The sequence below is a fragment of the Erinaceus europaeus genome, chromosome 1, assembly GCF_950295315.1.
Source record: "Erinaceus europaeus chromosome 1, mEriEur2.1, whole genome shotgun sequence".
NCBI lineage: Eukaryota > Metazoa > Chordata > Mammalia > Eulipotyphla > Erinaceidae > Erinaceus > Erinaceus europaeus.
Window position 1 is genome coordinate 129,209,190 of NC_080162.1, and position 19,475 is coordinate 129,228,664.

Sequence of the window (19,475 nt, forward strand, 5' to 3'; positions counted from 1 at the left end):
TTTAAATTAAATAGAGTAATAAAAGATAGGCAAGGACATTACATAATGATTAGAGGATCAATCAGCCAAGAAGACTTAACAATCATTAACATCTATGCACCCAATGAGGGACCATCTAAATACGTCAAGCACTTACTGAAAGAATTTCAAAAATACAGCAATAATAATACATTAATAGTGGGAGACTTCAATACCCCACTCTCACACTTAGATAGATCAACAAAGCAGAGAACCAACAAAGATACAAGAGAATTGAATGAAGATTTTGACAGACTAGACCTCTCGGACATTTTCAGAGTCGTTCAGCCCCCAAAACTGGAATACACCTTCTTTTCAAATCCACATAACACATATACTAAAGGATAGACCACATGTTAGGCCACAAAGACAGCATCAATAAAATCAAGAGCATCAAAATCATCCCAAGACTCTTCTCAGACCACAGTGGAGTAAAACTAACATTTAACAACAAACAAAATTATTAAAAAGCCACAGAATTTGGAAACTAAACAATATACTCCTTAAGAACCACTGGGTCAGAGACTCACTCAAGCAGGAAATTCAAAATTCCTGGAAACAAATGAAAATGAAGACACAACTAACAAAATATTTGGGACACAGCTAGAGCAGTACTGGGAGGGAAACTTATAGCCATATAACCACATATTAAACACCAAGAAGAAGCTCAAATGAATGACCTTACTGCACACCACAAGGACTTAGAGGAAGAGGAACAAAGGAAGCCTAAAGCAACCAGAAGGACAGAAATCACTAAAGTTCAAGCAGAAATAAACAACATCGAAAATAAAAGAACCATACAAAAGATCAATGAAGACAAATGTTGGTTCTTTGAAAGAATAAACAAAATTGACAAACCCGTAGCCAGACTCACCAAACAAAAAAGAGAGAAGACTCAAATTAATAGAATTGTAAACAATGCAGGAGATATCACAACTGACACCACAGAAATCCAGAGAATCCTGCAAAACTTCTATAAAGAACTATACGTGACCAAGCTAGAGAATCTGGAAGAAATGGAACAATTCCTAGAAGCATATGCCCTTCCAAAACTGAACCAAGAAGAACTACAAAATCTAAATGCACCAATCACAGACAAAGAAATTGAAACCGTTATTAAGAACCTCCCCAACAACAAAACTCCTGGACTAGATGGCTTCACAAACAAATTGAACAAAATTTTCAGGAAACAGTTAGTACCCATACTTCTTAAGCTTTTCCATAAGATTGAAGAAAGAGGAATACTCCCTTCCACCTTCTATGAAGCCAACATCACCCTGATACCAAAAGCTGATAGGGACAGAACAAAAAAGGAAAACTACAGACCAATAACTCTGATGAACATAGATGCCAAAATATTAAACAAGATCTTGGCCAACCGGATACAGCAACATATCAAAAAGATTGTTCATCACGACCAAGTGGGATTCATCTCAGGAATGCAAGGCTGGTTCAACATCCATAAGTCAATCAATGTCATTCACCACGTCAACAAAAGCAAAGCCAAAAACCAAATGATTATCTCAAGAGGCAGAGAAAGCCTTTGACAAAATCCAACACCCATTCATGCTCAAAACTCTACAAAACATGGGAATAGATGGGAAATTCCTCAAGATAGTGGAGTCTATATATAGCAAACCTACAGCCAACATCATACTCAATGGACAGAAGCTGAAAGCATTCCCCCTCAGATCGGGGACTAGACAGGGCTGTCCACTGTCACCGTTACTCTTCAACATAGTATTAGAAGTTCTTGCCATAGCAATCAGTCAAGAGAAAAAAATCAAAGGAATACAGATTGGAAGGGAAGAAGTCAAGCTCTCACTATTTGCAGATGATATGATAGTATACATAGAAAGACCTAAAGAATCCAGCAGAAAACTACTGGAAGTTATTAGGCAATATAGCAAGGTATCAGGCTACAAAATCAATGTACAAAAATCAGTGGCATTTCTTGATGCAAACACTAAATCTGAAGAAGAAGACATCCAGAAATCACTCCCATTTACTGTTTCAGCAAAATCAATCAAATACCTAGGAATAAAGTTGACCAAAGAAGTGAAAGACTTATATACTGAAAACTATGAGTCACTACTCAAGGAAATAGAAACTGATACCAAGAAATGGAAAGATACCCCATGCTCATGGATTGGAAGAATAAATATCGTCAAAATGAATATTCTCCCCAGAGCCATATACAAATTTAATGCAATACCCATCAAAGTTCAACCAAGCTTCTTTAAGAGAATAGAACAAATACTACAATCATTTATCTGGAACCAGAAAACACCTAGAATTGCCAAAAACGTCTTAAGGAAAAGAAAGAGAAATGGAGGCATCACACTCCCAGACCTTAAACTATATTATAAAGCCATCATCATCAAAACAGCATGGTACTGGAAAAAAAATAGGCACACAGACCAGTGAAACAGAATTGAAAGCCCAGAAATAAATCCCCACATCTATGGACATGTATTCTTTGATAAGGGGACCCAAAGGATTAAATGGAAAAAGGAGGCTCTCTTCAATAAATGATGCTGGGAAAACTGGGTTGTAACATGCAGAAGAACAAAACTGAACCACTTTATCTCACCAGAAACAAAAATCAACTCCAAATGGATCAAAGACCTAGATGTCAGACCAGAAATAATCAAATACTTAGAGGAAAACATTGGTAAAATAGTTTCCCACCTACACCTCAAGGACATCTTTGATGAATCAAACCCAACTGCAAGGAAGACTAAAGCAGAAACAAACCAATGGGACTTCATCAAATTGAAAAGCTTCTGCATATCCAAAGAAACTATTAAACAAACAAAGAGACCCCCTCACAGAATGGGAGAAGATCTTCACATGCTATATATCACACAGGAAACTAATCACCAAAATATATAAACAGCTCAGCAAACTTAGCACCAAAAAAGCAAATGACCCCATCCAAAAACGGGCAGAGGATATGAACAAAACATTCACTACAGAGGAGATCCAAAAGGCTAACAAACATATGAAAAACTGCTCTAGGTCACTGATTGTCAGAGATATGCAACAAGACAACACTAAGATACCACCTCACTCCTATAAGAATGGCATACATCAAAAAGGACAGCAGCAACAAATGCTGGAGAGGTTGTGGGGACAGAGGAACCCTTTTACATTGCTGGTAGGAATGTAAATTGGTACAGCCTCTGTGGAGAGCAGTCTGGAAAACTCTCAGAAGGCTAGACATGGACCTTCCATATGATCCAGTAATTCCTCTCCTGGGCTTATACCCCTAGGACTCCATAACACCCAACCAAAAAGAGGTGTGTACTCCTATGTTCATAGCAGCACAATTCATAATAGCTAAAACCTGGAAACAACCCAGTTGCCCAACACCAGATGAGTGGCTGAGAAAGCTGTGGTATATATACACAATGGAATACTATGCAGCTATCAAGAACAATGAACCCACCTTCTCTGACCCATCTTGGACAGAGCTAGAAGGAATTATGTTAAGTTAGCTAAGTCAGAAAGATAAAGATAAGTATGGGATGATCCCACTCATCAACAGAAGTTGACTAAGAAGATCTGAAAGGGAAACTAAAAGCAGGACCTGACCAAATTGTAAGTAGGGCACCAAAGTAAAATCCCTGTGGTAAGGGGTAGACACGTAGCTTCCTGGGATAGTGGGTGGTGGGAGTGGGTGTGAGGGATGGGTCACAGTCTTTTGGTGGTGGGAATGGTGTTTTTGTACACTCCTAGTAAAATATAGTCATATAAATCACTAGTTAATTAATACGAGAGAGGGAAAATTAATTGTATGTCTCAAAGTTTTTCAAAACACAAACTGAATCTTTTCAATATATAGGCTGTGTAATTCCTATGCAGACTCTCTCAAAAGCCTAGACCAAGTAGATCAGCAGCAACCAATAGCACAGCTATATACAAGATACTGGGTACTGTACAGCAAACCCTAACAAAAGGACTTTTTAAAGTTAACCCAATTACCAAATAATGTGATGATAACATTAACTATCGATTGTCTTTTGAACCCTAAGACAGCAGGAACCTCACATTTCCACTATAGAGCCTCTACTTCCCCCAGTCCTGGAACCATTGGATAGGGCCCACTTTCCGTATGCCTCTCCCAATCAATATCAAATAATATTGCATCTTCCGATCACAACCTAACCAGCGCAATGATTGCCACCTCAACATGCTTCACTTCATACTGTGTCCAGAGACTTCACATGTGGAATGACAACCCTTCAGCTTCATTACTTGGGTGAGACCTTTCCTTTCATAGTATACTCTAATTTCATCTCAGATGGTTCACTTTCTAACAAAGTCCCAAAACCTAGATATACACGTTTCTGTGAGAGAGAGAGCATATGTTCACACGTATCCGTAAAGTAGTGCAAAATATATACCTGAAAGGAGAAGTACACTAGAGTTTTCAGTGAGTACCCTCCTAACACTTCCTCTCCACTATTCCAAGCTTTGGGTCCGTGATTGCTCAACAATTTGTTTGGCTTCGTATGTTAACTCTCTTTTCAGTCACCAGGTTCCAGATGTTATCAGCCTGCCGGCCAGGCTTCCCTAGACTGAAGACCCCACCAATGTGTCTTGGAGCTCCGCTTCCCCAGAGACCCACCCTACTAGGGAAAGAGAGGCAGACTGGCAGTATGGACTGACTAGTCAACACCCATGTTCAGCGGGGAAGCAATTACAGAAGCCAGACCTTCTACCTTCTGCAACCCACAATGACCCTGGGTCCATGCTCCCAGAGGGATAGAGAATAGGAAAGCTATCAGGGTAGGGGGTGGTAAATGGTGATTGGGTGGTGGGAATTGTGTGGAATTGTACCCTTCCTACCCTATGGTTTTGTTAATTAATCCTTTCTTAAATAAAAAAGAAAAGAAATAAAATTAAAACAAAACAGAACTTCAAATCAGCCTTTAATGGAGAAATAGGAAATTACCTGACAATTGTTGGTATCATTACATTCTTGTTATCTCCCCATGACAGATGTTGTCACAACACTCCCTAATCCCCTCCCCACCGAAATCCTTCTCTGTCATCCTGCACTGGGTCCTCAATATCTTATCCACTCTCTCACATTTTTCTTATTCCCTAGGAATAGGAAAAAATAAAAAAAGGAAGAAAAAAAAAAGCTCAGCGAGCTATAAAAGATCACAGCTAAAAATCTAAAAATGGGGGGGGGGATAACGCAGGGATTAAGTACTGACTTACATGTAATTAAGGCCTTAAGTTTGATATCTAGCAGCACATACACAAAGATGAGTAATGCTCCAGTCTTTTTCTCTGTCATTTTCTCTTTCATACACACACTCATATAGGGTATAGGGGAAGAGGAAAAAAAAGGTTCCTACTTATGACCATAGAATGTGAGTTCGGATCTACAGGGATGCAGAGATCACATAGGTTCTTAAACTGAATAAGGGACCCAGATCAGATCAAATCAATGAGGCTTACAGTCAATAATATTTATACACCTTTCCCATATTTGGGAGCTACTCTTTTCACTGATCTAACTTTCTGGTCCTTTTTACAGCCATGACATCATTTCCCCAGACAATAACTAGATCCACCTGCATATCAGATTTCAGGCTCAGGCAAAAAACAAAACAAAACAAAACAAAAAAAACAGCAAACAAACAAAAAACCAAACTAGTATAGCCAAAGGCCCTTTGGAATGTAACTAAAATATGCTTACTTACTATCTATAGTATGGAGACCCCCCCCCCCAACTCTTCATCTTCACTACTCCCGCCTTTAGGTTCATGATTACTCAGCAACTTGTTTGGCTTTATATATTAACTCTTTCTTCAGCCACCATGTTCCAGAGTTATCATGATGCCAACCAGAGTTACCTGAACAGACAACCCCACCAATGTGTCCTGGAGCTCAGATTCCCCAGAATCCCACCCCACTAGGGAAAGAGAGGCAGGTTGGGAGTATGGATAGACCTGTCAATGCCCATGTTCAGTGGGGAAGCAATTACAGAAGCCAGACTTTCCACCTTCTGCATCCCATAGTGACCTTGGGTCCATACTTCCAGAGAGTTAAGGAAAGCTGGGGCCAGGTAGTAGTGGACCTGTTTGAATGGGCATATTAACCATTGTGCAAGGACCCAGGTTCGAGCCCCTGGTCCCCACCTGCAGGGGGAAAGCTTCACAAGTGGTGAAGCAGTACTGCAGGTGTCTCTCTGTCTCTCTTCCTCTCTATTACCACTCCCTCTCAATTTCTGACTGTCTCTAGCCAACAAATAAAGACTAAAAAATTAAAAACATAAGAGTAGGAAAGATATCAAGGGATGTTGGGAGCAGCGTTCAAGGTAAACCTCTTACAGGCCCCTGGTTAAGAGGGATGACTGGGAGGGGTGGCATGGTACCCCTTGCAGGCCCCTTGAGAAGGGGGTTAGCCAGGAGGGGTGACATGGATAACACCATAGCCTTTGGCTGCACTCTGCTAATTCCCCTATTATTGTTCATGCCTGGCTAGCTGATGTGGACTTGGTGGTATGTAGCCACTCCCCTGTTTTCTGCTGATTCTAGTAGGACCTATTATTCTTAAGAAACAGTAGCTGGCTGCTGAATAATCATAGTATAGTATGTGAAAGTAAGCAAATCCAGTAACCACTCCCCTGTTTTACTGTTATGCTCAGTTAATCATATTCCTGGAACTAGCTACATATAGGACAATAGTAATGGGAACATAGCAACTGTAGAAGAATAAGTTTGTAGGTAAATCATTAGAGGAGGACAGAAAAATTCCAGTAACTTACAATAACCGATTGATCTTTAACTAACTGCCAGTAAATCATGATAGCTTGTATTGTGTAAAACTGTCTTATGTGATCTTGTGTTGTGTAGAACTGCTTGCTTTCTGTATAAATTCTGGAGACTCAGTAATAAAGTTGCCTCATCTCTGACATGGTCTTCCCTACCTCATTAATCTCTCATTCCTTCTCTCAGGCTTATCATTGCACTTTACTCTGTGATGGATATGGGGACAACAAAGGGAGGGGATGGGATACAGAGTTCTGGTGGTGAGAATTGTGTGGAGTTGTACCACTCTTATCCTATGGTTTTGTCAGTGTTTTCTTTTTATAAATAAAAAAAAATAAAAAATCTTAAAGTCAGCTAAAAAAAAGAAAAATAATATATTTAAAAAGAAGCAAACAGAAGTTCTGGAGTGGAAGAACACTAGTGACCTGAAAAGTTCAGTAAAATGATTTAATAACACTGTGGTTTAAGCTAAAGAAAGACTGTAAAATAAAAGACAGGTCACAAGAAGTAATTAAAAATCATAGGAAACAACAATTAAGAATGAATATTGTAAAGCAGGGTTTGAGACATCTCTTGGCTGATAGAGTCACATTTTACCTTATTGGAGACCTACACAGGGGAAGCTTCATGAATGAGAGAGAGGTATTGTGTGAAGAATAGTCAAATCTGAACAGGTAAGTAATGAGTAAAGAGACAATAAGTATTTAAAAAGAGCTTCCATCAGAGGAAGTTTCAGAGCTATGTGGCTTCACTAATGAATTCTACCAAACTTTTAAAGATGAGTTAATGACAATTTCATTTCTGTTAATTAATTGTTTTTATCAGAGCACTGCTCAGCTCTGGCTTAGAGCAGTGTTAGGGGTTGAACCTGGGACTCTGGAGCCTCAGATATGAGAATCACTTTGCATAATAATCATTATGATATCTCTTTCACTCCTTAGAAGGAATCGTTTCTTTTAAGCACATCTAAAGCACTGAAGAGGAGGACAAAAATACCAGAAAAATATGAAAACCAGAGGTGAGTGGCTGAGCAAGTTGTGGTCTATATACACAATGGAATACTACAGCTATTAAAATCATGACTTCACCTTCTTCACCCCATCTTGTTGAAGGAATCATGTTAAATGAGATAAGTCAGAAACAGAAGTATGAATATGGGATGATTTCATTCATAAACAAAATTTGAAAAACAAGATCAGAAGGGAAAACACTAAGCAGAACTTGGACTGGAGTTGGTGTATTACAGCAAAATAAAGTATTCTGGGGTGAGAAGAGGGGAGGGTTCAGGTCTTGAAACATGATGGCAGAGGAAGACTTAGTGAGTGCTATATTGTTATGTGGAAAACTGGAAAATGTTATGCATGTACAAACTATTGTATTTTACTGTTGGCTATAAATCATTAATCCCCCAGTAAAGAAATAAAAAATAAAATAAATATGAGAGGGCTTTGAACTCTAGCTTCATCAGCATCCAGAGAGAGAGGAGAAAATGGAGTGGGACATATGGAGGTAGTAATGTTGTCATAAGTGGCTTGGAGGGGAAGAGAGGATTGGATCAGGAAGAAAAATGGGATAATGATGTATAAACATAAACAGATAGTTGCAGATATGATGGCTGGCCCATGTGGTGGCTTGCAGTGGGGCGACTAATGATTCAGAACCCTGGTGGTAGGAATGGAGTGGATTTATACCCCCCTTGACATGTAATTTTGTACATATATATTAAATCACTAATAAAATTTTAAAAAGAAATATGAAAACTATAAGCCATTATCTATGATGGTCAAAGGAGCAAAAATTCTTAACAAAATTCTAGAAAATTGAATCAGTGTCACCACAGAAGCATAGTATGTTGTGATCATGTGAGATTGACTCTTGAGAGAACTGCAAAAACTTTTTAACATGCACAAATATCACATATACATTGCATAATAAATGATACAAAGTACATGATTGTCTCAAAAACAGAAAAAAAACCCCACAATAAAGCCTTGACACAGTCTATGCTCTTTCATAGAAAAAACTAAATACATAAGCAATGTATATTTATATAATAAAGACCACATATGCAATCTACCTATTACCTTGACTGAGAAAATTGTACCATGTTTAATATCAAGTAATCAAATTTCATTACTAATATAAATGGATTATAATGGAGTTTATATTTATAGCCATATGATCCTTTGTCTCATTAGATGCAAGGTACAAGTACTGAAAAAAGTTAGGTCTTAGATTATTCTTTTGTCTATTGTGAAACCACTTAATAGCATTACATTATACTATGCAGTGCTACTCATGATTAGAGTGACTACATTATAAAACCCTATCAAACCAATGCCATATCTTGGAATCTTGGCTCACAAATATTATTTAGAAATGGACTAATTAAATTATACTGAATCAAATAATAATACTATTGAAATGCATATTTGCACAGCATTTGTCCAATAGAGTTTGCCATGGTTAGTTTCCAGGGATATAAAGATCTAATCATGTATGTATATTTTTCAAAGAATACATCTTAATACAAAAGTTAAGTTGCTGAAGTCTTTCAGGATCAATGCCGAAAAGGAGAGGACAAAAAAGCATGGTCTTTGAGAAAGTGAAGTTAGGGATCATTAATCATTTTAAAGTAAATGTTTCTCTACCTGAGTCTCTGCCAAAACCCTTGACAGAATGCAGACTCCCAGAAGATCCAAACTTGCTGATGACAACAATGTTTATTATACAGCATGCAATATTACAAAAGATCCTTTCAGTGCTTGAGTTGCCTGTATCTAGGATTTCTGATAAAGCCTACAACTATGAGTGATCTTTGAATTTTAATATATGAGGCTTAATACCATGATATGCACCAGTTCCATCCTTTATGCTCCATTGAAAAGTTCAGTTAAACCAATGGGGGCTAATTCTAGAAGTCCTATCCCAGTGATGACATGACTCCCTTTCCAGATTCTTTGTTGTAGTCTCATATAGTCTGACTTAAAGAGAAGTCAAATTTTACTTGGGACTCATAGTATTTGAACCACACCTTTCATTTTAATCAGCAGAACTTGATAAAAGCAAATATGACTTTACATTCATATTGCCTCATTCATAAAGTGCCTGTCAAATAAAATTATCCACCCACACTTTACCATGAAGAATCTTTGCCTACTTCTTTATCCATCAGAGGAAAGCTACTTCAGTCTAAATTTCTTGGCTGATTTACAGGTCATTACCTATGTCAAGCAACAAAGAAGATGATATAACCTTTCAAGTAAGAAATGTTTCCATAAAAAGCCATTTAACTTGATATGTTATGATTAAGTACTTCAATATGCAGTATTTTCAAGTTCAAACATTTAGATAACAGAATATAAAAACAGAAACAAGCAGAAAGAAATTTGTACATTTTGGGATAGGGTTGTAGGGTGCCTGGCAGACCATTCACACATACATCTATCATGTGCAAGGAGCTGGGTTTAAGTCACCAGTTCCCACATGAAGAAGGGAAGTTACGTGAATGGTGAAGAAGCTGCAGTATTTCTTATTCTCTTTCTCTGTCTCTCACTCTCTGTCAAAATTAAAGAAGAAAGAAAGAAAGAAAGAGGAAAAGGAGAGAAAGAACATATAAAAGAACAGCAGTTAGGAAGGAAGGAAAGGAAGAAAGAAAGGATGGAAGAGGAAGAGAGGAAAGTAGAGAGATAATGAAAGAAAAACAAAGGAGGAAAAATAATAGACATTGGAAAGAGGGGCATCACCATATAGGCACAGAGCCCCCAGTAATAATCATGATGGAAACAAGCAGACAAATATAAATAGGTAGACTATAGATAGATAGATGATACATTATATGGTTACCACGTTTTCAAGTTCAGACATTTATCCTAGAGAATCTGTTTCTTTCCCATGTGCCTGCCCAGAACACAAAACAAGTAAACAAACATCATATATAACTTTTTATATATGTGTGTGCTTACTTTTTTAAATTTATTTTTTATTTAAGAAAGGATAAATTAACAAAACAATAGGCTAGGAGGGGTACAACAACACACAATTGTGTGTTTACTTTTATAGATATCTAAATTAAATCTGTAATATAATGGTCTTCATAGAATTTTACAAAAAGTATAGGTCTGTATAGTTGTGAACTTTTGAGAGTTCCTCGATTTAATTAATTAATTTTCCACCAGGATTCTAACTGAGGCTTAGTGCCTGAAAGATGAATGCCCCCAGTGACCATTTTTCCCCTATTCTTTCTTTTTTTTTTTTTGGGGGGGGGTTAGAGATATAGAGAAATTGACCAGGTGAGGAGATAGATAGATAGATGATAGATAGATAGATAGATAGATAGATAGATAGATAGATAGATAGAGGAAGAGAGACACTTGAAGAACTGCTTTACTGCTTGTGAAGTTTCTCCCTTGTAAATGGGGACCAGGATCTTGATTCTGGGTTCTTGAGTATGATGAAATATACGTTCTATTATATAGAATCTAAGGTATCATAGAAAAATGAATGAAGGAAAACTATAGCAAGGAAATGAATGAAGGAAAACTATAGAATATATGCATTATAATTACTTTTAAGGAACCAAAATAGAATTACATAACAATATTACTTATGAGTACCATATAATGCAGTTACTACATTGGAAACTATGTCTATATTACTGTGAACTACTGAAATCTTTTGAACAGGGTCCGGGTGGTGGCACACATGTTACAGTGTGCAACGACCCAGGTTTGAGCCCCTGGTTCCCACCTGCAGGGGGAAAGCTTTGCAAATGGTGAAGCAGGGCTGCTGGTATCTCTCTGTTGCTCTCCCTATCTATATTGCACTTCCCTCTATATTTATGACAGTCTCTATCCAATAAATAAATAAAGATAATAAAATAACTAATCTTAAAATTGTTGTATGGCTTAACCAGAAGTGTGTTGGGCTTTCACAACTGAAGTCTCTGGTTCGATCTCTGGAGCCACATTAAGTAGAGTGGTGCACTGGCTTGTATCTCCTTCTCTCTGCTTCACGTGGAAACTCCCTCTTGTCATATGTAATAAATACATTTTCTAATCTTTAGGGTTATGACTTGAATTAATTTTGGTACCGGCTTCAGTGCCACTACTTTTCTCTATTACCAGTAATTTAGCATTCCTTCATTTGTTCAGTCTCATTCTGGTCCCAGTGCAGTTTAAGGTGAGTGGTATTTCTTTGACTTTTACTGCAAATTGAAAGATACACTTGGATCTTTATCTATAAATGCTAGATTTTTTTTTTTTAAATACAGAGTTGATTTTTTAAAGTTGAGTTTTCTATTGTACTTTGATTCCTTGAATAGTATACTGCAAATTTCTTTGGAATTACTTTGAGCTTTTTGTATCACCATTTCTGAGACCCTGGGGGTGGTTGCGTGAATTTAATTTCTTACCAGGTTTGTTTTTATAAAGTGTCCTGTTCCACTTCGACTCAGACTTATATTCAAACTCAATTTAAACAGTTTGTTTAGAAATGTACCGGTCATTTTCTGTTTCCAGGGATACTGAAGACTAGGTTATCCAGGTACACCCTTTTAAAAAAAAAAAAAAAACCCTCGAACAGAAGCTAGGTATAATTATTTTCAGTATCCTTCAAAACCCATCAAAAATCTACCCAAAATAGTAAAAATTACCAAGTGAAAATTTAAGAAAAACTTGAAACCAAGAATGTAAAGAAATACTAGAGTTGTCTTGTGTTATTAAACACAAGTATTAATAAAGATTAATCTGTTCCTTACTTTTGATGACTTAAATATGTTAAATAGTAGTTAAAATCCAAGGACTGTTAATCACTCACAATAAGAAATGTGATAAGAAATTTCTCTTATGTCAAGTGAGCAATTCAGAGAGCTACTAGATTACAGTAGTATTAAACTTTGTAAATAAGTTCTTCACCTACACCCGGTACTTGAATACCAGGGAAAGTTGTTCTAGAGGTGAGTAGAACAGAGTTCTAAGAAAGTGTCATTATACCTAACATGAAAAATGAATGATTACCCCAAATTGCTATCACCTGCTAGTTGTTAAATAAATCCAATATTGTGAACACATTAAACCCCTGATGCTTATAAGAAAATAATACAAATTTTTAGATAAAGCAATCTTCTCATTATTATTATGGTCATTATTATTTTCATCTTCAAACTACTCATACAGCTGAGTTTTTAAGGCCCATGGGCAGTACACAGTGAGAATTGCCAAGAGTGGAGCCAGGCAGTGGTGCACCTGGTAAAGTACACATGTCACCATGTGCAATGATCAGCGTTTAAATTCCCAATTATCACCTGCAGGAGGGGGGCAGCTTCACAAATGGTGGAGATGTTTCTCCTTCTCTCTGTCCTTCCCTGCCCCTATTGTTCCTCTCCATCTCTCTCTGCCTTTCACCCTCTATAAAATGAAAAGTGGAAAAAATGGTTGCCCAAAGTGGTAGAGTGGTATAGGCGCCAAGCCAAGCCCAGTGGCAATTCTGTTGGGGAAAAAAAATACATATATATATATATATATATATATATATATATATATATATATATATATATATATATACACAAAATGCATTATCTGCCAGAATCAATGGAAATAATAGATAATGGAAACATTTAAATAGTATATATATATGCATATATACATATATACTGCCATTTTCATAGGTAGTCTAAATTAGACTTACTATGTCTTAAAAAAGACAATATTTAAATAAATGCATGTATAACCAGTGGGAAACAGTTAAACAATTTAAAAATTAGTAGGTGGTGGATGTTCATAAGCAGTGAAGGAATGCTGAAGGTTTCTCTCTCTCTCTCTCTCTCTCTCTATATATATATATATATATATATATCTCACACACTTTTTTTTCTCTTTCCCTCTCTCCAGCTCTCTACATCTCTCTGCCTTTCATTTTATATGGAGAAGAAAGAAAAATTAAAGATGGCTTCTAGGAACAGTGGCATCATGTGCAAACACCAAGATTCAGTGATAACCCTAGTATCAAATATATATATCCAAAAGTAAATGTTGAGCTTTTGTTTATAATACTTTTTTGGACAGTGATTCATCAGTGATAACAAGTGTGAAACACTAACATGTGTTGTTCATAAAAGAAACAATGAGGGGCTAATGGAGGTAGAATAAATAGAAATTCTCTGGACTTTTCCTGTAAATCTAAGCTGCTTTAAGATATAATGTAGGGTACTGAGCACCATACATCTGGTAGAATGAGAAAAGCCCCATGTTCAAGAACCTGAGATCAAGCTCCCAGTCTCCACATGCAGAAGGAAAGTTTCATGTTGGTTAACCAGTATTGCAGGTATCTCTTTCTCCCAATCTCCTTCTTCCTTTTCAGTGTTTCTCTGTGCCTCTAAAAAAACAGAAAAATAAAAGTGGCAGATTCCCTGTGTAGACAGTGATCTCCAATGATAACTTTGGTGGTAATTAAAAAAGAAAGAAAAACAAAAAGAAATAACCTTTTGGGCTCACAAAATGGCTTAGTTGGATAGTTTATTGCATTACCATGAGGAAACTGTGGTACTGTAGTTTCCCACTTTCTGTTTCACTGTCGCTTTCTTTTTTTTTTTTAATTTAAGAAAGGAGACATTAACAAAATCATAGGATGGGGGGTACAACTCCACATAATTCCCACCACCCAATCTCTATATCCCGTCCCCTACCCACTAGCTTTCCCATTCTCTATCCCTCTGGGAGCATGGACCCTGGGTCCTTGTGGGTTGCAGAAGGTGGGAGGTCTGGCTTCTGTAATTGCTTCCCCACTGAACATGGCGTGGACTGGTCGATCCATACTCCCAGTCTTCCTCTCTCTTTCCCTAGTAGGGTGGGTCTCTGGGGAAGCAGTGCTCTAGGACTCACTGGTGGGGTCTTCAGTGCAAGGAAGCCTGGCCTGTATCCTCATGGCATCTGGAACCTGGTGGCTGAAAAGAGAGTTAACATACAAAGCCAAACAAATTGTTGAAGAATCATGGACCCAAAGGATGGAATAGTGGAGATAAAGTGTTGGGGGGTACTCACTGAAAACTCTAGTGTGTTACTGCTTTCAGGTATATATTTGCCCTGGTTTATGGATACGTGTGGACATATGCTCTATCTCCTAGAAGCTGGTCTATATCTAGGTTTTGGGACTTTGTTAAGAAGTGAACCACCTGGGATGGAGTTACAGAATACTATGAAAGGAAAGGTCTCACCAGAGTGATGAAGCTGAAGTCTTTGGACACAGTCTGAAGTGAAGCATGCTGGGGTGGCATTCGTTGTGTTGATTAGGTTTTGATCAGTGTATGCAATATTATTTGATAAGAATTGGGAGAAGCATACGGGAAAGTGGGCCCTACCCTAGGGCCCCATGACTGGGGGAAGTTTAGGTTCTATAGTGGAAATGTGAGGTTCCTTCTGTCTTAGGGTTCAAGAAGACAATGGATAATTATTGTTAACATCACATTATTTGGTAATTGGGTTAACTTTGAAAAGTCCATTTGTTAGATATACAATTTTCCCCCCTCTCATATTAATTAAATAGTGATTTATATGATTACAATTTAATAGGTGTGTACATAAACACCATTCCCACCACCAAAAGATTGTGTCCCATCCCACCCATCCACCACCACCCCCACTGCGGCCCAGGAAGCTGCATGTCCATCCTCCTCCTCACCACAGGGTTTTTACTTTGGTGCCCTACTTTCAATTTAGTCAGATCCTGCTTTTAGTTTCCCTTTCTGATTTTCTTTCTCAACTTCTGTTGATGAGTGGGATCATCCCATACTTATCTTTATCTTTCTGACTTAGCTAACTTAACATAATTCCTTCTAGCTCTGACCAAGATGGGTAAGAAAGTTGAGTTCATTGTTCTTAGTAGCTGCATAGTATTCCATTGTGTATATATACCACAGCTTTCTCAGCCACTCATTTGTTGTTGGGCACCTGGGTTGCTTCCAGGTTTTAGCTATTGTGAATTGTGCTGCTATAAACATAGGAGTACACACATCTTTTTGGTTGGGTGTTATGGAGTCCTTGAGGTATAACCCCAGGAGAGGAATTACTGGATCATATGGAAGGTCCATGTCTAGCCTTCTGAGAGTTTTCCAGACTGCTCACCACAGAGGCTGGACCAATTTACATTCCCACCAGCAGTGCAAAAGGCTTCCTTTGTCCCCACAGCCTCTCCAGCATTTGTTGCTGCTATCCTTTTTGATGTATGCCATTCTTACATGAATGAGATGGTATCTCAGTTTTGTCTTAATTTGCATTTCTCTGACAATCAGCGACCTGGAGCAGGTTTTCATATGTTTGTTAGCCTTTTGGATCTCCTCTGGAGTGAATGCTCTATTTATATCCTCTGCCTATTTATGGATGGGGTCATTTGCTCTTTTGGTGCTAAGTTTGATGAGCTATTTGTATATTTTGGTGATTACTCTCTTGTCTGATGTTTGGCATGTGAAGATCTCCCATTCTGTGAGGGGTCTCTTTGTTTGTGTGATAGTTTCTTTGGCTGTGCAGAAGTTTTTAATTTGATATAGTCCCATTTGTTTGTTTCTGCTTTAGTCTTCCTTGTAATTGGGTTTGTCTTATTAAAGATGTCCTTGAGATTTAGGTGGGAAAGTGTTTTACCAATGTTTTCCTCTAAGTATTTGATTGTTTCTGGTCTAACATCCAGGTCTTTAATTCTATTGATTTGAATCTTCTCCCTTTTTTGTTTAGTGAGTCTGGCTAGGGGTTTATCAATTTTGTTTAATCTTTCAAGGAACCAACATTTGGCTTCATTGATCTTCTGTATGGTTCTCTTATTTTCAATGTTGTTTATTTCTGCTCTAATTTTAGTGATTTCATCCTTTTGGTTGCTTTAGGGTTCCTTTGTTCCTCTTCCTCTAAGTCCTTGAGGTGTTCAGTAAGGTCGTTCATTTGATTTTTTTCTTGTTGTTTAATATGTGATTGTATGGCTATGAGTTTCCCTCTCAATACTGCTTTAGCTGTGTCCCAAATATTTTGATAGGTTGTGTCTTCATTTTAATTTGTTTCCAGGAACATTTGAATTTCTTGCTTGAGTGACTCTCTGACCCAGTGGTTCTTAAGCGGTATGTTATTTAGTTTCCAAATTCTGTGTCTTTAGTAATTTTCTGTTTGTTATTAATGTTACTTTTACTCCACTGTGGTCTGAGAAGATACTAGGGATGATTTCAATGCACCTGAATTTATTGATGCTGTCATTGTGGCCTAACATGTGGTCTATCCTTGAGTATGTGCTGTGTGGATTTGAGAAGAATGTGTATTCCAGTGTTTTGAGGTGAAGAACTCTGAAAATGTCCAGGAGGTCTAGTCTGACCATCTCTTCATTTAATTCTCTTGTTTATTTGTTGGCTCTCTGTTTGTTAATCTGTCTAAGTGTGAGAGTGGGGTGTTAAAATCTCCCACTATGATTGTATTACTATTGATGTATTTTTGAAGTTCTTTCAGTAGGTGCTTGATGTATTTAGATGGTCACTCATTGGGTGCATAGATGTTAATAATTGTTAAGTCTTCTTGGCTGATTGATCCTCTAATCATTATGTAATGTTCTTGCCTATCTTTTATTACTTTATTTAATTTAAAATCTATTGTGTCTGAGATGAGAATGGCTGTTCCAGCTTTTTTTTTTTTGTGGTCCATTTGCCTGTATGATAGTTTTCCATCCTTTCACTTTAAGTCTGGGTTTATCCTGTTGTGTCAGATGGGATTATTGCAAGCAGCATATGGTTGGGTTATGTTTTCTGATCCATCCCCCCACTCTGTGCCTTCTGATGGGTGAGTTTAAGCCATTGACATTTAGTGATACTATGGATTTAATGTATTGTGGTGCCATTGTTCAACGAGTTTTTATTTGCTCTGATATATGGCAAATATTATAGTGAAGTTCTTGTTTATAATAGGTCTTTGAGAACCTCTTTCAGGGCCAGTTTGTTAATGGTTATTTCCTTTAACTGTTGTTTGTCTAAGAAGGTTTTATTCTCTCCATCTAGTTTGAATAAAAGTCTAGCAGGATATATTATCCTTGGTTGAAACACTTTTTCATTCAGGGCTCGATAGATATCTTGCCATTCTCTTCTGGCTTTTAGAGTTTGAGTGGAGAAGTCTGCTGATAGTCTTATGGGTTTTCCCCTGTATGTGACTTTTTGTTTCTCTCTTGCAGCCTTCAGGATCCTTTGTTTATCCTTACTTCTTCTCATTGTGACTATGATGTGTCTTCAGGTCTGGGTTGATTCTGCTTGGAACTCTCTGGGCCTCTTGAATCTTAATGTCCTTTCTGTTGTTCAGTTCTTGGAAGTTTTCTTCTATAATTTCCTCTAGAATGTTTGCTTCCCCTTCCTCTCTTTCTTCCTCTGGCTGGCCAATTATATGAATGTTACTTCTTTTGAGATCATCTCATATGTCTCTGTTGTTGTTTTCAGTCTCTTTCAATCTCTTTTTGAGCTCTTTCATCTCTTTCTTAGTTTTCTCTAGCTCATCCTCTGTCTGACTAATTCTGTTTTCTGCTTCTGCTAGTCTGCTTTCCCTTCCCTCGGCTTCTGTCTTCATTTCAGCTATTTCAGCTCTCAGTTCTCTAATTGCCTCAAGATAATCAGTGTTTTCCTTGAGGGTCTCATTTGTTGTTTTTCTAATACTTCCATTCCTTTCCTCCAAAGTTGTTTTCATTTCTGTGATTAATAAATTTATTATTGCTTGCATACTTTTCTTATCCATGGTTACTTCTGGCTGATTTGTGGTTTATTCTGGTTTCTTATCTTCATTCATTGTAGTAGCAGTTTTATTTGCTCTTGATCTACCCATTTTTTTCTGATTAATGTGTTTATTATTTTTATGTTCTATTGTTCCTCAGTTGTTGTGTTTTGAGTACAGGCACCACTGTACTAAATACCTTTATGACAAATTCAATCGCCAACCTCTGAAATTACAATAGCAACTGAAGCAAGGATTGAAGCAGTTTAACCACTACCAGTTAGTCAAACAATGTCTCTAGTCCGTGAAAAAATAGCAACCAAGTCCAAGTGAAGAAGTAAGAGAAAGGAAAAAAGGGATAGCAAGAATAGACAAGAGAGAGAAAAGATAAGAAAAAGAACTGTAATAAAAGAGCAGTGAAAGATAGAGTTTTTATTTTATTTTATTTTTTGATTAGCTACTAGGAGAGCGAGGGGAGAGTGGGTAGAGGAGGTAGGAGTAGTGAAACAAGTTCCTCTTGCAATGGGTAAGCTTCCTAGTCCTTTAGCACTGGAAAATACACTAAGAGTTAATTCTGGTCAACCTAAAGGAGGGAGGGAAAGGGATACACCTATATATATTAATAATAAAATAGAGCAGGGTAAAAAAACCTGTCCCAGATTGCCTCAAGCAGCCTGAGCAGAGACAGCTGATTGTTAAGAAAGTAAAGCAAACAGACAAAAAAAAACCCAAACAAACAAAACAAAACAAACAAAAACAAAAACCAATAAAAACAAAACAAAACGGGGAAAAAAACCCAAAAACTCAGGGCAGTCTTTCCCTTTTGTATGTCCAGTTGGCCACTTAGACAGAAAGAAAGAGGGCCAAGGTTTTCAGAAAGGAATAGGAAAGGAACAGAACCCCTGTTGGGCCAGGAATCTTGGTAAAGAAAGAAGCTCAGCAGGGGAGCCTG